Consider the following 13,198-nt stretch of genomic DNA (forward strand, 5'->3'; position numbering starts at 1 on the left):
CAGACCTTGGGGGAAGCAGTGGACTGAGTCTGGAGTAGAAACATCCAGAGCCACTGTGCACAGGCGTGTGCAGGAAATGGGCTACAGGTGCCGCATTCCCCAGGTCAAAGGTCAAGCCACTTTTGAACCAGAAACAGCGGCAGAAGCGCCTGACCTGGGCTACAGAGAAGCAGCACTTTGGACCACTGTTGTTCAGTGGTCCAAAGTACTTTTTTCGGATGAAAGCAAACTTTGCATGTCATTCGGAAATCAAAGTGCCAGACTCTGGAGGAAGACTGGGGAGAAGGAAATGCCAAAATGCCAGAAGTCCAGTGTCAAGTACCCACAGTCAGTGATGGTCTGGGTGCCATGTCAGCTGCTGGTGTTGGTCCACTGGGTTTTATCAAGGGCAGGATCAATGCAGCAGCTATCAGAAGATTTTGGAGCACTTCATGCTTCCATCTGCTGAAAAGTTTTATGGAGATGAAAATTTAATTTGGTCTGGAATCGGCCCTTCTCCACAATCTTCCTCAGGGTCCGGTCACCTCTTCTCGTTGTGCAGCGTTTTCTGCCACACTTTTTCCTTCCTACTGACTTCCCACTGAGGTGCCTTGATATAACACTCTGCAAACAGCCGATTCGTTCAGAAATTTCTTTCTGTTTCTCACCCTCTTGCTTGAGGATGTCAGTGATGGCCTTCTGGACAGCAGTCAGGTCAGCAATCTGACCCATGATTGCGGTTTTGAGTAATGAACCAGGCTGGGAGTTTTTAAAGGCCTCAGGAATCTTTTTCAGGTGTTTAGAGTTACTTTGTTGATTCAGATGATTATTTTTATTGCTCGTTCAGAGAACCTTTTCATAATATTCTAATTTTTTGAGACAGGGATTTTGGGTTTTCATGAGCTGTTTGCCAAAATCATCAAAATTAAAACAATAAAAGACCTGAAATATTTCAGTTGGTGTGCAATGAATCTAAAATATATGACAATTTAATTTTTATCATGACATTATGGAAAATAATGAACTTTATCACAATATTCTAATTTTATGACCAGCACCTGTATATTTGCGGCATGGATTCAAGATGCATTTTGAAATGTATGAAATCTTAGAAAATACAGAACTAGAAATGCATAAATACCACAATAAATGAACTGGGTTTTTGTTTTTTTTACACCGATTATATTGTTTTAAACCAGATCTGTAATCTGTCAAATTGTCATCTCTATTTTTTCAGAAAACTTTTCTAAAAACCTGTCACTCTATTCTCATCAGTTGAATGAATCATTACATGATTCGGTAATGCATCGGGTAATGCATTGAGCTCTGTTGATAAAAGGTAAAAGTAACAATCTTGCAGCCTGCTACAAACAGAGCGAAATTTGTAGTCTAAATCTCCTTGCAGTTCCCAATGAACCACTGGAAAACTGACATAACGCTGAAGGATTAAGATTATCCCCCCCTACATTACAGGCCCATTGCCCAGGCCACCGTCATAATGCCGAGAGCTTAACCCATTACTCGATTGGACCATTAAATCACTTTCTCATGGCCTTGTGATTCACAGTAGATGTGCACCACAAAGTCTAAAATCAAGGCTTCAAGTGCTGATGTGTTTATACAGAGCAGATTTTTTCCCACTGGTGCATTTACATACATCATTGGGAAAGAAAGCATGTGAAACAGTTTGAGAAAACACATTGCTCTCGCGACTGCATGTGAAGTGTGGGTGTGTGTATGTGCGTGCGTGTGTGCGTGTGTGTGTGTATGTGTGTGTTTTGGCCACATTGCGCTGACAGCTGTCAATGACAGAGTGACGCAAGCCAGTGCGCTCATGTCAGATATTATGTAAGGTGGACGGGGCATGACATTATGAGCAGATTAACAATTCTTCTATCATTGGACAAGCGGTGATTATAGATGTTTTTTTTGCTCTAAAATAGCTTAAAATTACCACAGCATTTCTGATGCTGTGATATTTTCTTTTAGAAAAGAAAAAAACAAACAAACAAAAAAAACGCCTTTAGATAATAGTCCACAACGAGCGAGACTGTACAATGCACCTCCATCATTATGTGCATCTATTTATTTTTTTTTTCCACACAGACGCCTCATTTGACAGTGTAGATCATCTGTCGGTTAATAAAGAGAACCTCCTCTAAACAGATACCCATAAGAGTCAGATCGAGCTGTAGAGAGGCGACAGCCTAACAAGAGATGGAATCAGATCTCTGCCTCTCTTATCTGCCAGGGCTCTGCTGTCATATGAAGTCGCACAACACAATACTTTTTCTTTTTTTTTATCCCATTTATACCACAGAAGAAAAGGTTATTTGAATGTCACCAGCAAAACAGAGTCACGGTGTGAAATGCATCCTGTACAAATGCAGTGTTTTTTGTTTTTTTTTTTTTGTTTTTTTTGTGGAAGGTGGGGCTGAAGGCTTGCTGGGTATTTTAGCTTAGATCTGTTCTAATGGCAACGACTGGCTTGTGAGAGCACAGGAGGCTCACAGCGAGGTGCTGCCACTAGAATATACCTCCAGAACAAAAACCTCTGTATTGCAGCTTTTAACAACTATCCTGAAGTCATTAAAAAAAAAAAAACACTCAAAGGAGATTACAGAAAGCAAAGACATAATTGACACATTTTGATGTCTCCAAACTGAGTCTGGCTAATTCCCCATCAAATCATTCAGCTGTCTAAGCTGTGATCCTTTTTTCCACCAGAGACCAGCTACAGTTTTCAGAAAATGGGCTTTTAAAGTTACACCCCCCTCCCCCCCATTATTCCTTTCATAGCAGCGCAGCGACTTTGCTGGAGCTCAGGTCTGGACCACTGCCCTGGGCTGCTTTTGGGATGAACTCATGCGTGCTTTGGTGTGTTTGTTTGTGTGTGAGGCCTATTAATATTTCAACACTGCCCAACTCCAGATGCCTGTACAACAGAGCAGTGCTTTTCTCTTCATGTCTCCAACTGTATTTACTTGACTGTTTTATTGAGGAGGATTCTGACACCCTTTATGAAGTCGAGCAGGAGAGGGTGAACGCGTATTCCCTACCTGCAAGCTCAAGACGTCTCCCTTTACGTCTTCTTCTCTACCACTGTGACGACAATTTGGGCACTAATTTATGTGTTGTTTTGGCAAAGATTGACGAGCTTCCTGGCTGGGAGTCTGCTTTGCTGCACTCTGGGGGAAACGACAAAAGCTCGAGTATACGGAACAGACGAGCACCATGAAGGGGAGCATGTGTGCGGTGCTCGTTTTCCCTCCCCTGCCTTCGCCACCTGAGCTGGAATCTTTCCCCATCACTCTTTACCTTCCCCAGTTCGGATCCTTCCCCCCAGCCTGTCCTCGACAATGACAAGTGAAGCTTTGCCCAGCTGATTGGGCCCATAGCGCATAGAAAGGCTCGCAGTGTTTCTTCTGTTCCCAAGATTTAATCAGAAAAAGTATTTTAAGGCTTTGATTTTTAAATTATTTCTTTTTTTTTTTTTTACAATTTTCCTTAAAGCATTCAAGTGTGTTTTAAACATTTTGCATGGGAGTGGACTACGCTTTCTGTACCTGTTTGAGATGCACCGAAACTCAAAATCACTGAGGCTGAAATCACACTGGGCCGATTGATTGACTGCTGCAGGAGCTGCTGGTTGAATTCTAAGAGTCAGGTGAAGATTGTGCAACATTGTTGTTTTTTTTTTTTTTTTTTTTTTTTTTGAGCTTCGGCCAATTGAACAAAGAGGTCGATGGTTAAAGACTCCTTTGTGGTACAGAACCTTTGTTAAGCACCCCCAACTCTCTCTGCAGGGAGAGTTGCCTTGTACACTCCTTTGGAAAAAAAAAAAAACACATGAATATATAAATAATGAATCCTTCAAAACATCCAGAGCAATTACACGCAGAAACCTTTACATAACAACAAAGAGCCTTGTTCGAGTGCACCAGGGAATTTGCTACTGCCACACTGTACAACTTCCTTTCTCCTATAATTGCTGTATTAGTATGCATTTCTGTAACTCAGCCTGGATTCTGCTGTGGGTTTGTGAATATGATATTTCTACTGTTTTGCTCCCTTATATTAAACCCTACATCAGTAACTGCTTGCATGGTCTTTTCTGGAAATGTTTATAAGTCATTTTTTTCCCAAAGTCCAAGTAAAATCTCAAGTCTCTAATGACCAAAATAAGTAACTCACCTCGGATTCATGTCTTCTCGTAAAGCACAGACTAGTCTAAGTATCCTTAAGCTCAATTCAATGGATTAACTTTTAGCATTTGTCTTTATTGGTTCTAGAATGTTGAAGTAACATGCAAAGCGTTATTAGTTTCCACAATAATCACAGAAGATAATCGTTAAACATAAATATAATTTAACCATAGTACAAATAGGATCACTTTTCCATTTCCCAGGATGTGCTATATTTTTTTATTTTTATTTTAATGACATTAGCTGAACAGCAATAGTTTATAGGTTGAGGGTTACATTTATGTTATTTTTAAATAACTTAAAATAGGTATTTAGTGGAGAGTTCAGTTTGAGAAACATGGATGCAGTCACATTCATAAGGTACAGCGAACTTGAACATGATGTTTGGAACCACTAAAAGGCCACGTTTCACTAAGGTTTCTGTTTAATAAATTAAACGATATGCTCAACTGCCTTACGAGCACTGGTCTGCAGATAGCTAAAAACTTGAATATACCTCTCTACATCTAGATAATGCCAGGACGTACCGACTGACATGCCAATATTCACACTATTTTTGGCCCCATTTGAACCACAAGGACATACTTAGAAATATACAGTTTTTACTACATCCTCACAGAGGGCGAGTATGCAGCGGATTGGACATCACCTAAAAAAAAACACACTGGACAAAAGTTATTTCTCACCAAAAGACAATGCAGTTTTGTGTCCTTTTGGTTCAGAACAGATAAATTATCCAAATAGGGAAAACAGCACACCTATATTCACTGTATTTTCTAAAAAACACAGTTTTTTTTTCATCAGTTTATTATCTAATACAGAATTAGTGTATCTAATCTGCTATATGTTTGGCCAACCCTTTTTCAATGTCCCCATCTACATCTACTGCACAATCACAAAAAGACGGGCTACACATGGATGTTCACAATGCACATCTCCATGGTCAAAAGGAAAGTAGACCAGCCAGATTGGTATGACTTAGGCCCAACTGTAAGTGCTTGGAAGCATCAAACAAAAACAGATGAACTTGGAAGTTGTTCTTAATTTCTTGTACTGACACATAATGTTGAGAGAAGCCATTTATATTGTGTGTAATAATGCATTATATACTTCAGTAAGGGAGCAAAAAGTAATCATCTGCTGATCTATACTTGCCAGCCTACTTTCACCCCTGGTTACACGAGAGAAAGATTCTTAACAAGACTCAATTCCCACAGAAAGAGTCCGAGTCAAATCTCAAGTCTTTAGAGCACAAGTCCAAGTCGAGTCTATAGTTTGTTTTAGCAAATTAAGAGGAAGTCAACTCAGTCTCCGCAGATAATAGAGAAAATAGAAGAGAATAGGGAAGAGACGAGAGTTCCGAGGCACACTGCTGCTCAGGGTCAGTGGGTCAAAGGCACACAGCCAGAACACACATGCAGAGCAGGCTGAATATTTCAGCTGACAGTAATTGTCCCTCTGTGGTCTCCTTAGGAAAACATGTTTCCAGACAATGCGGACTGGCTGCACAAGCCAGATAGTAATCATGATCTTGATTCGCTTCGTCGAAGAGAGAAGAGGCTGCAAAAGACAGTAACGGCATTAGCCAGTGTTCTATAAGAGCCGGAGAAGGTAAAGGAGCCCTCTGAATAGAAATCCAACACAGAATTGTAATAATTTAAAAGATCTACCAAAAACTAAGCAAGAAGAATCTTGATTTTATGTAAAAAAACAAAAAAAAAAAAACATTTTATAACTTGCTGTAACATTAATTTATTATGCGCTTTGTGTATGTTTATGTGAAAATGTGATGAAAAAAAGTCTAATTATAAGTTATAATAATTATAATTATAAAAAGTCTGCTCTGGCTATACTACCAATTTTATCAGCTGCAGGTCCTGTGTACAGAATACGACAAAATGCACACAAAAAATATATTTGCTTGTGTTGTCATTTTCCTAAAAAGCCGAAAATGTGAATCTGCCACTCCTCAAAAAAAAAAAAAAAACAGACAAAAAGCCTTATGCACAGTACAAATCTTGTCTGCAAATCCTTGTATTTCTTTTCCAGAGTCTTATTTAAAAGTTTTTTTTTTTTGTTTTTTTTTTAACAGTGGAGCTGACGAGCACCGAGGGTGCCATTCACCTTGAAGGTCTTGGGTTTTCATCAGCTGAAAAAGAGCAGGCAAGGACAAGGAAGATGAATGACATCAATGGCCAGCCGATACTTCCAGGGACTTGTGATTGAGACAAATGAGCCTTGTTACATTAGCTGTGATACTGAATCCTGCTGCTCAAAGATCCAGAGCTTGATAGAGCTGAAACTAGAGGCACCCAACCTTTCTACAGATCACCGGTGTCACTGGGCCTCAGAAGAAGAGCACTGTCAAAGCACCTGCTTCACTACACTTTTGTCTCTTTTCACTTTGCGCATTTGCATTTTGTTTTATGTGCATTCAAGAACTTCCTTATTAGACTTGGGGAAAAGTCACGATCCTAGGATGCATTCCAATGCAAACATTAGCAATGTTTACTGGGGTTTGTGTTATCATCCAATTATCAAGATGAACAGCTCAATATATCATGATATTGATCTTAGGCCATATCGCCAAGCCCTAATTCACTCATTCATGCACACATTCACACAATAAAGGAAGCTATAAAAGCGCAAGGTTTCAGTGTTCAGAAAAAAAAAAAACAACGGGTCATTAAACAAAATATTAATGCAGATGTTTGTGTAATACCAGACATTACAAACTAATTGCAGAAAACTGGAAAAAAAAAAAAAGAAACTCATATTGGGATCCAGCATAAATGTTTTAATCATAAATTTATGTCTGTAATGGGAAATAAATGACAAATCTGACTGGAAAAGCAATTAACTGAGAACTTTATTTATATTGTTCTTTGCTGGAGTAGGAAAATGAACAAAACAATGACAACTTTCTTTGGGTTGTGGAAAATAGAGAGACCTCGCAGCTGTGGTGAAAGATTGTTTTTGAAACTTGGATCACAATATCCGACTTCTAAAGAGAAACTACAGAACCCTGGTTTAGTTTTGCAAAGAAACATCATAGCTCTCCATTGTCTTCAGTTCGCATGCCTGCTGTTTTACATAGGGCAGTAATAAAGCTGTTTAAATCAGTGTCCAAACTCAATGTGATGATAAGCAAAATTGTATGCGAGTTCCACGTCAAGAGCAGCTGACGTGGAACACACTGCTGTATGTAATGCACATCAGCGAGTGAACTTAGAAGGAATTATACTCTGTATTGACTGAAAATAATTAGGTATAATGAGGGTGCCTGAGTACAACCTGCTTTACACCCTTGCTTATTGAATAGCCATTATGTGTGTTTTGTACACTTAAGAGGCCACTGATTGCTGTGGTGGGTCACACATATAGTGGCAGAAATGAAAGGCGTTTTCATCATAAAGCTTGTTCTTTTAAAGTGTTTTTTTTTTTTTTCATGACGGGTTAGCTTTGATATGCAATGTGATTGCAATAAAGTTATTACCATGTGAGATATTTACTGGTGAGAAAATCTGAAAATGATGTAAAAAATAAAACTGAGGCTTTGGATTTAAAGGTTTGGTGATTTAGCACAGTGAGTACACCAACCACTTTAACAGTAATCTGTACAGAATTAAGAACCATTTGATTGGCTGTAAATAAATTCTAAAACCTCTACAATGCAAAAACTTCTTATGAATCCATGACATTTTCAAATATGCTATATTATATATATATGTAGATCCTCAAATTGGAATCAAGCAAAATGTTGCAAAGTTATAATTTGCAAGTTTCTTTATAGATTCAGAAATCTGGCTTTTACATAGAAGGCAACAAAATCTACAAATGTCTCATTAGTTACAGCTAAAAAAGCAGCTCCACTGTCATTCTCCGGTTGTACCAGACCGTGTAAAAGGCATTCCTAGACGACAGGGGTGCACATGGAGTATCTACTGCCACGCAGAGTTCACGGGAAGCTTACAGCATGTGAGACACATTCCCCTGCACTGCTGTTTTCATAGTCCTACAAACACTGGCCTGGTTTTGTTTAACATGGCAGGATTAAGCAGCCATGCGCAAAGCGCGCGCTTCCTCTATTCACGCACAGCATCTTCTACCCGCTTGGTGAATCAGCTTCCCTGACTGCAGGTGAACACAGAATCGTGATCTAATCTGAGGCAAATAGAGAAGTGCCAAGATTAATCATTGCATAAACACATCCCAAAAGCTCTGGAATAACAATCATCTCTTAAGCCTCAGTCATGCAAAGGCTCAGGCATTAAGTCAGCTGACAACCACTATCCCCCTTCTCTCATACTGGCTTTGCTTTGTAGGTTTATTACAGACAGGACGGTGTCAACACTTTGTATGGTACAAGGGAGTTTCTAAGTCAAATGAGAGGAGTAGTCCACTGTTCTTAGGCGAATCATTTCTTCAACCTTGTGACCAGAACCAGCCAGTTTTAAATTTAACAGCTGGATCAGTGACCAGCCAGGGAAAAGTTAAAAACCCTAACTTTTGATTAGGAAACACACTATGCCAAAGTGCTACAAGACACTATAGCTAAAGGAAAACTAAAGGAGACTCAAAGTGACAAAGCTTTAGTGCCGGCGAGAATGTTGGTGGGCTTTGGGAAAATTCTGAATTAAGGTGAGGATTTCCATTTCTAGGGCAAACAGGAGCCTTCAATAGAGTTTACTAGTCATCGCTAATGACTAAAGCCAAGTTATAAATGTCAGTTTCGTTTTTGTTTTAAAATAGTAGTAAAATCCTTACCTCCACCATCCATCCATCCATTCATTGTCTATACCCACTTATTCTTGCCGGGTCACAGGGTGACTTGTGCCTTTCTTCAGCAGTCACTGTGTGAGACGAGGGCTACAAACTGAACAGCTCATCAGTCCATTGCAGGCCAAACAAACAAACACACACACACACACACACACACACACACACACCCCCCCCACACACACACACACCTAACTCTAAATGACAATTTAGAGAGACCAATTAACCAAACAGTCATGTTGTGGGAGGACGCCAGAGTACCTGGAGAGAACCCACACAGAACATGGAAACTGCATCCAGAAGGACCTAATGACAGGATTCAAACCCAGGACCTCTTGCTGCAAGGCAACAGTGCTACCAACTGTGCCATTTTGCAGCTCTGAACTCTACCAATTACAAATAATTAACGACTGCTTACAGCAGGACACCTAGAAAAGAATATCTAGAATGCTTTTCTTATCTTCTTTTATTGCAGTTTGTAAAGAGAATAAATCAACCAGAAACAGTATCGGCAGGTTAAAGCTTTCCAAAACACTGGAATCAACCACAAAGTTCTTATTGGTCTTATCGCTACACTGAGGACATAGTTATAGAAACATACCTGCTCATTAAAACCCTGTTAGCAACAGTGAGGACCACCCTCTCATTCCGGTCTAACCAGGTCTGCTGCTTTAACACGAGCTTATTTTTGATGAGGAGCGATCTACAGAAGACCCTGAAAAATTGAGAATGAAAAAGGACAGTGGGGAGAGTGAGAGATGCAGTCCACTGGTCCAGGGGTAAGAGAGCGTGGGATGTCCAGCTGAAGTGGGAGGCCCCTCTCCAGGAGTTGCTCCACAGCATGAAGGCAGAGGCAGCGCTATGCCTAATGAAGGGCGAAGTGGATCCCCCCCCTGTGGGACCCCCTCAGGCATACTCATTAGGAGATGAAATAGCGTTTCCCGCGGCAGAGCAAGTGTCTGCCTTCGCTCGGACATATTTAATTTAGGGCCATATGAACAGCAGGCCACACCGGCCAGTTTCAGGTTGGCCTTTGTCGAGTCCAAAAAAAAAAAAAAAATATATAAAAAATCATCATCATTCACGAACCAGAGCCTGATGAAATGGTTTGCACAGAATTGAATTATGGGTATTTTTGTAGTTTGGGTTTGATAGCACAACATTCAGATTATTATAGGTCATGTGTAGTGATACTTCCAGCTATTGGTTAAAAAAAAATCTTTTATAAAAAAGATGTTATATTGAGCCTATCACAACTTTCAATCCCTTCAATGTGTTGCATTATGTTGCATGTTTTTGGCTGCAGGCAAAAATAATAGATTCATTTAGCCAGTGGTGGTTTGTGGAAAGGAACCAAGGATTATGGTAATGCGGCACTCAATGCTGCAAGCAAAATACAGTGGAAAAAGAAACTTCTGCAGGAAGAGGCACTGTAGAAATATCTGAGAGGTTAATTTATATGATTGCAGAAATCATGCATTCACAAATAAACCGAGAATACAAACTGCACTAATTTTGGGAAGAAAAACAATTTCTTCTGCTGTGAGAAAGAAAGCTTTTATAGGGTATCAATTCACTGAAATTCAAATACTGTACATGTCGCTGCTTATCCTGGTTTCTGATGAATCTTCACATTTATTAAGGCTGTTTTCGTGCCTTGTTAGATATGTATAACCAATCTCCTGTAATTAGCAGCTGCTAACCTTTGGGGTGCTAATCCCCCATGAACTGTGGATTTTGTACATCAAAGCCCACACACCCCCTTATAGCTGGTGCTTGAAATTACGCTCTATTTGAAACCTGCAATTATTTGTACAGCATGGATGCAAACAGTCTCCTCTTTTATGTCTCCAAGAATCCCGTGGGTTTGCAGTAAAGAATCCTTAATCCACTCCAGTGGAAATCCAAATATAGAGTTAACACGAGCTCTCGAAAATTTAGACCCACAGTCGGATTGCCTGTGATGCAAGCACAATGGAGGAACCTCTCACTTCTATTTATCTCATAGCTAAAATTTCATCTCTTTAGTAGATTAGGTGCACTATGTAAGCAATTTATTTTACCAAACTTTGATCCAAAATTTCGGTTCGGGAGTGAGGGAACGTTAGGTTGGTATTGCAAGGTAATTTAGTCAGGCTGTGTCCTCAGGTAGCAAGCTTGCAGTCTGCTGCTAAACAGATATGCAATTCATAGTTTTAAAAACACAGTAACAGTGAGAGTGATGGCTGGTATTTCTCGCAGCGGGAAATATAAAACAGCTAAACTGATCTTTCTTTTTAGGAAGAAAAAAATGTCTGAAGTCTTCTTTCAGCACGATGAACGGTGGTGCACAGCAATATGTGAGGGAGGGGAAAACTGTGGTCTCTCCAGCATTTTCTGTGGCATTTTATTGAGGGGACTTCAACAGCAAGAAAGGCATGGCAGAGAATATAGTGATTTTAAAAGTATCGCTTATTAAAAACCTTGATGTAGCCTGAAACCAATACCAGCCTAGGCTTACTACAAAGACTGGATTTTGTTGTAATCCTGCACTGTTTAGAACAACAGCTGAAGGTTAAGTCAGTTGTATTGCACACTGTTTAATGTAATCAAATACCACAACAAATGATGTTTAGTCTGTTGCAAGTTTTCCTCCTGCCCATTCGCAGCTGCAGTAAATATATTGTGCAAGGAGGGAGGGAAAGATTACAGAGATGCAAAATAACCAAAACAGATTCACACCTCATAGACAACACCGTATCCACAAACACACAGACACGCACGCATACACACGTGTGTGCACACGCACACGCACTGACACAAACGCACACGCACATACCCAAACACAATGCTGATGTTTATGCATGGAAGCTGCCTAAAGCATTTACTTCCTTTAATGAGAGACAGGAGTCTCATGTATCAGCGATGCACGGCAGGGGAACAGTTGGGTTGGCTTTATTTCCATCAATCCAAGGCATTTATCCCTGTATCACATCAATACCTGTCAGTTGCGCGGGATGAGATAAACCTTGTCGAGCAGACTGAGTCGGGGCCACGCAGTTTTTGGTAAACGCGTGCACTTTAAAACTCCAGGTGGGCGTGATAATACACAGCGATAAATCAAGTAGGCTTCAAACACATGAAGGTACAAGAAAGTTCCTTGTGAGACAAGATGACACGAGGATCTTCTTTCCAGCATTTACTCAAGTAAGTGATTAAAAATCCATGAATAAACAATGATCCTGTTCAGTATTTAGAAGAAACTATACACCTCGGCTGTCATCTAATCCCCTTCGAAATCTCTTTACTTACCTTATTGTAACGGGGATCCCGCTTCTCTTTACTGACTTAAATGGGAAACTGAAATCTCATCTTGTGACACCTCACAAAATAAAACATGCACTTGTTGCAAAGTGCTATAGAGTGACATGGAAAACTTAAAATGCAAGTAGCTCAATGTTTGTTTTTTTTAACCATTGCACATGCTCCAGCTTATTGCAAAGCATGTGTTAATCTGAGTTTATCTGTGAAAACAGATATAACACAGTGAGAAATCTTCAGCCGCCTATGAAAAAAGATTTATCATGTGATAAAAAAAAAACACACACACACACACACACACACAAAAACCCCCCCGCAGAATTACGTACTCGAGGGATTGGCTTTGAGCGATGGCAATACTCCTAAAGGCGGCCAAATTATGATTTATAGACTTTGGCTTGAGAGTGCATGGGGCAGACATGCATGTATCCATGACTGCTGGGCTTCTCTCCGCAGCATGGGAGCAACTCGGAGAGAATACATTTAGTGTAAAATTGCTTCATCTGTTTACAATTCCATTTGGAGTTTATGAGAAAGACAGGCAAACACAGCCTGATGTATTGCCCCCATGTCACGGCATGGCAGGAGCATCCACACAAAGATTCATCTCTCACTTAGAAGCCAAATGATACGTCTAATTTGCTGCAAGCACAGTTATTTTTAACCTCTCCGAGCTGTCAGATAATGGAGCTCGACTGTCAGCGCTGGTGTATGCGAGTGTGTTAAAAGGTTGCAAACTCTTTTCAATTTACCATTCCCTTTGAGGGAATTACAAAATGCACATTCCCATTAGTTCGACTGATTGACATGGCTTTTTTGCTTTTTTATCAAAATCAAAGGTGGGGAATGAAAAGAGTTGACGGCACCGAGATGGATACATCCAACAGCAAACTAAATTTGGCTTTCACTTGCACTGTCAATAAAGTTCAGCAAGT

General features: G+C 40.1%; 1 protein-coding gene across 2 annotated transcripts in view; it reads right to left on the reverse strand.

Annotated features, from left to right (window-relative positions):
- roraa (RAR-related orphan receptor A, paralog a) overlaps positions 1–13,198 on the reverse strand; it is a 218,988-nt gene that overhangs the window by 23,426 nt on the left and 182,364 nt on the right. The gene's annotated exons all lie outside the window — the stretch shown is intronic.

This window comes from Poecilia mexicana, unplaced genomic scaffold (assembly GCF_051168715.1).
Source record: "Poecilia mexicana isolate PSO_F unplaced genomic scaffold, ASM5116871v1 scaffold_6, whole genome shotgun sequence".
Lineage (NCBI taxonomy): Eukaryota > Metazoa > Chordata > Actinopteri > Cyprinodontiformes > Poeciliidae > Poecilia > Poecilia mexicana.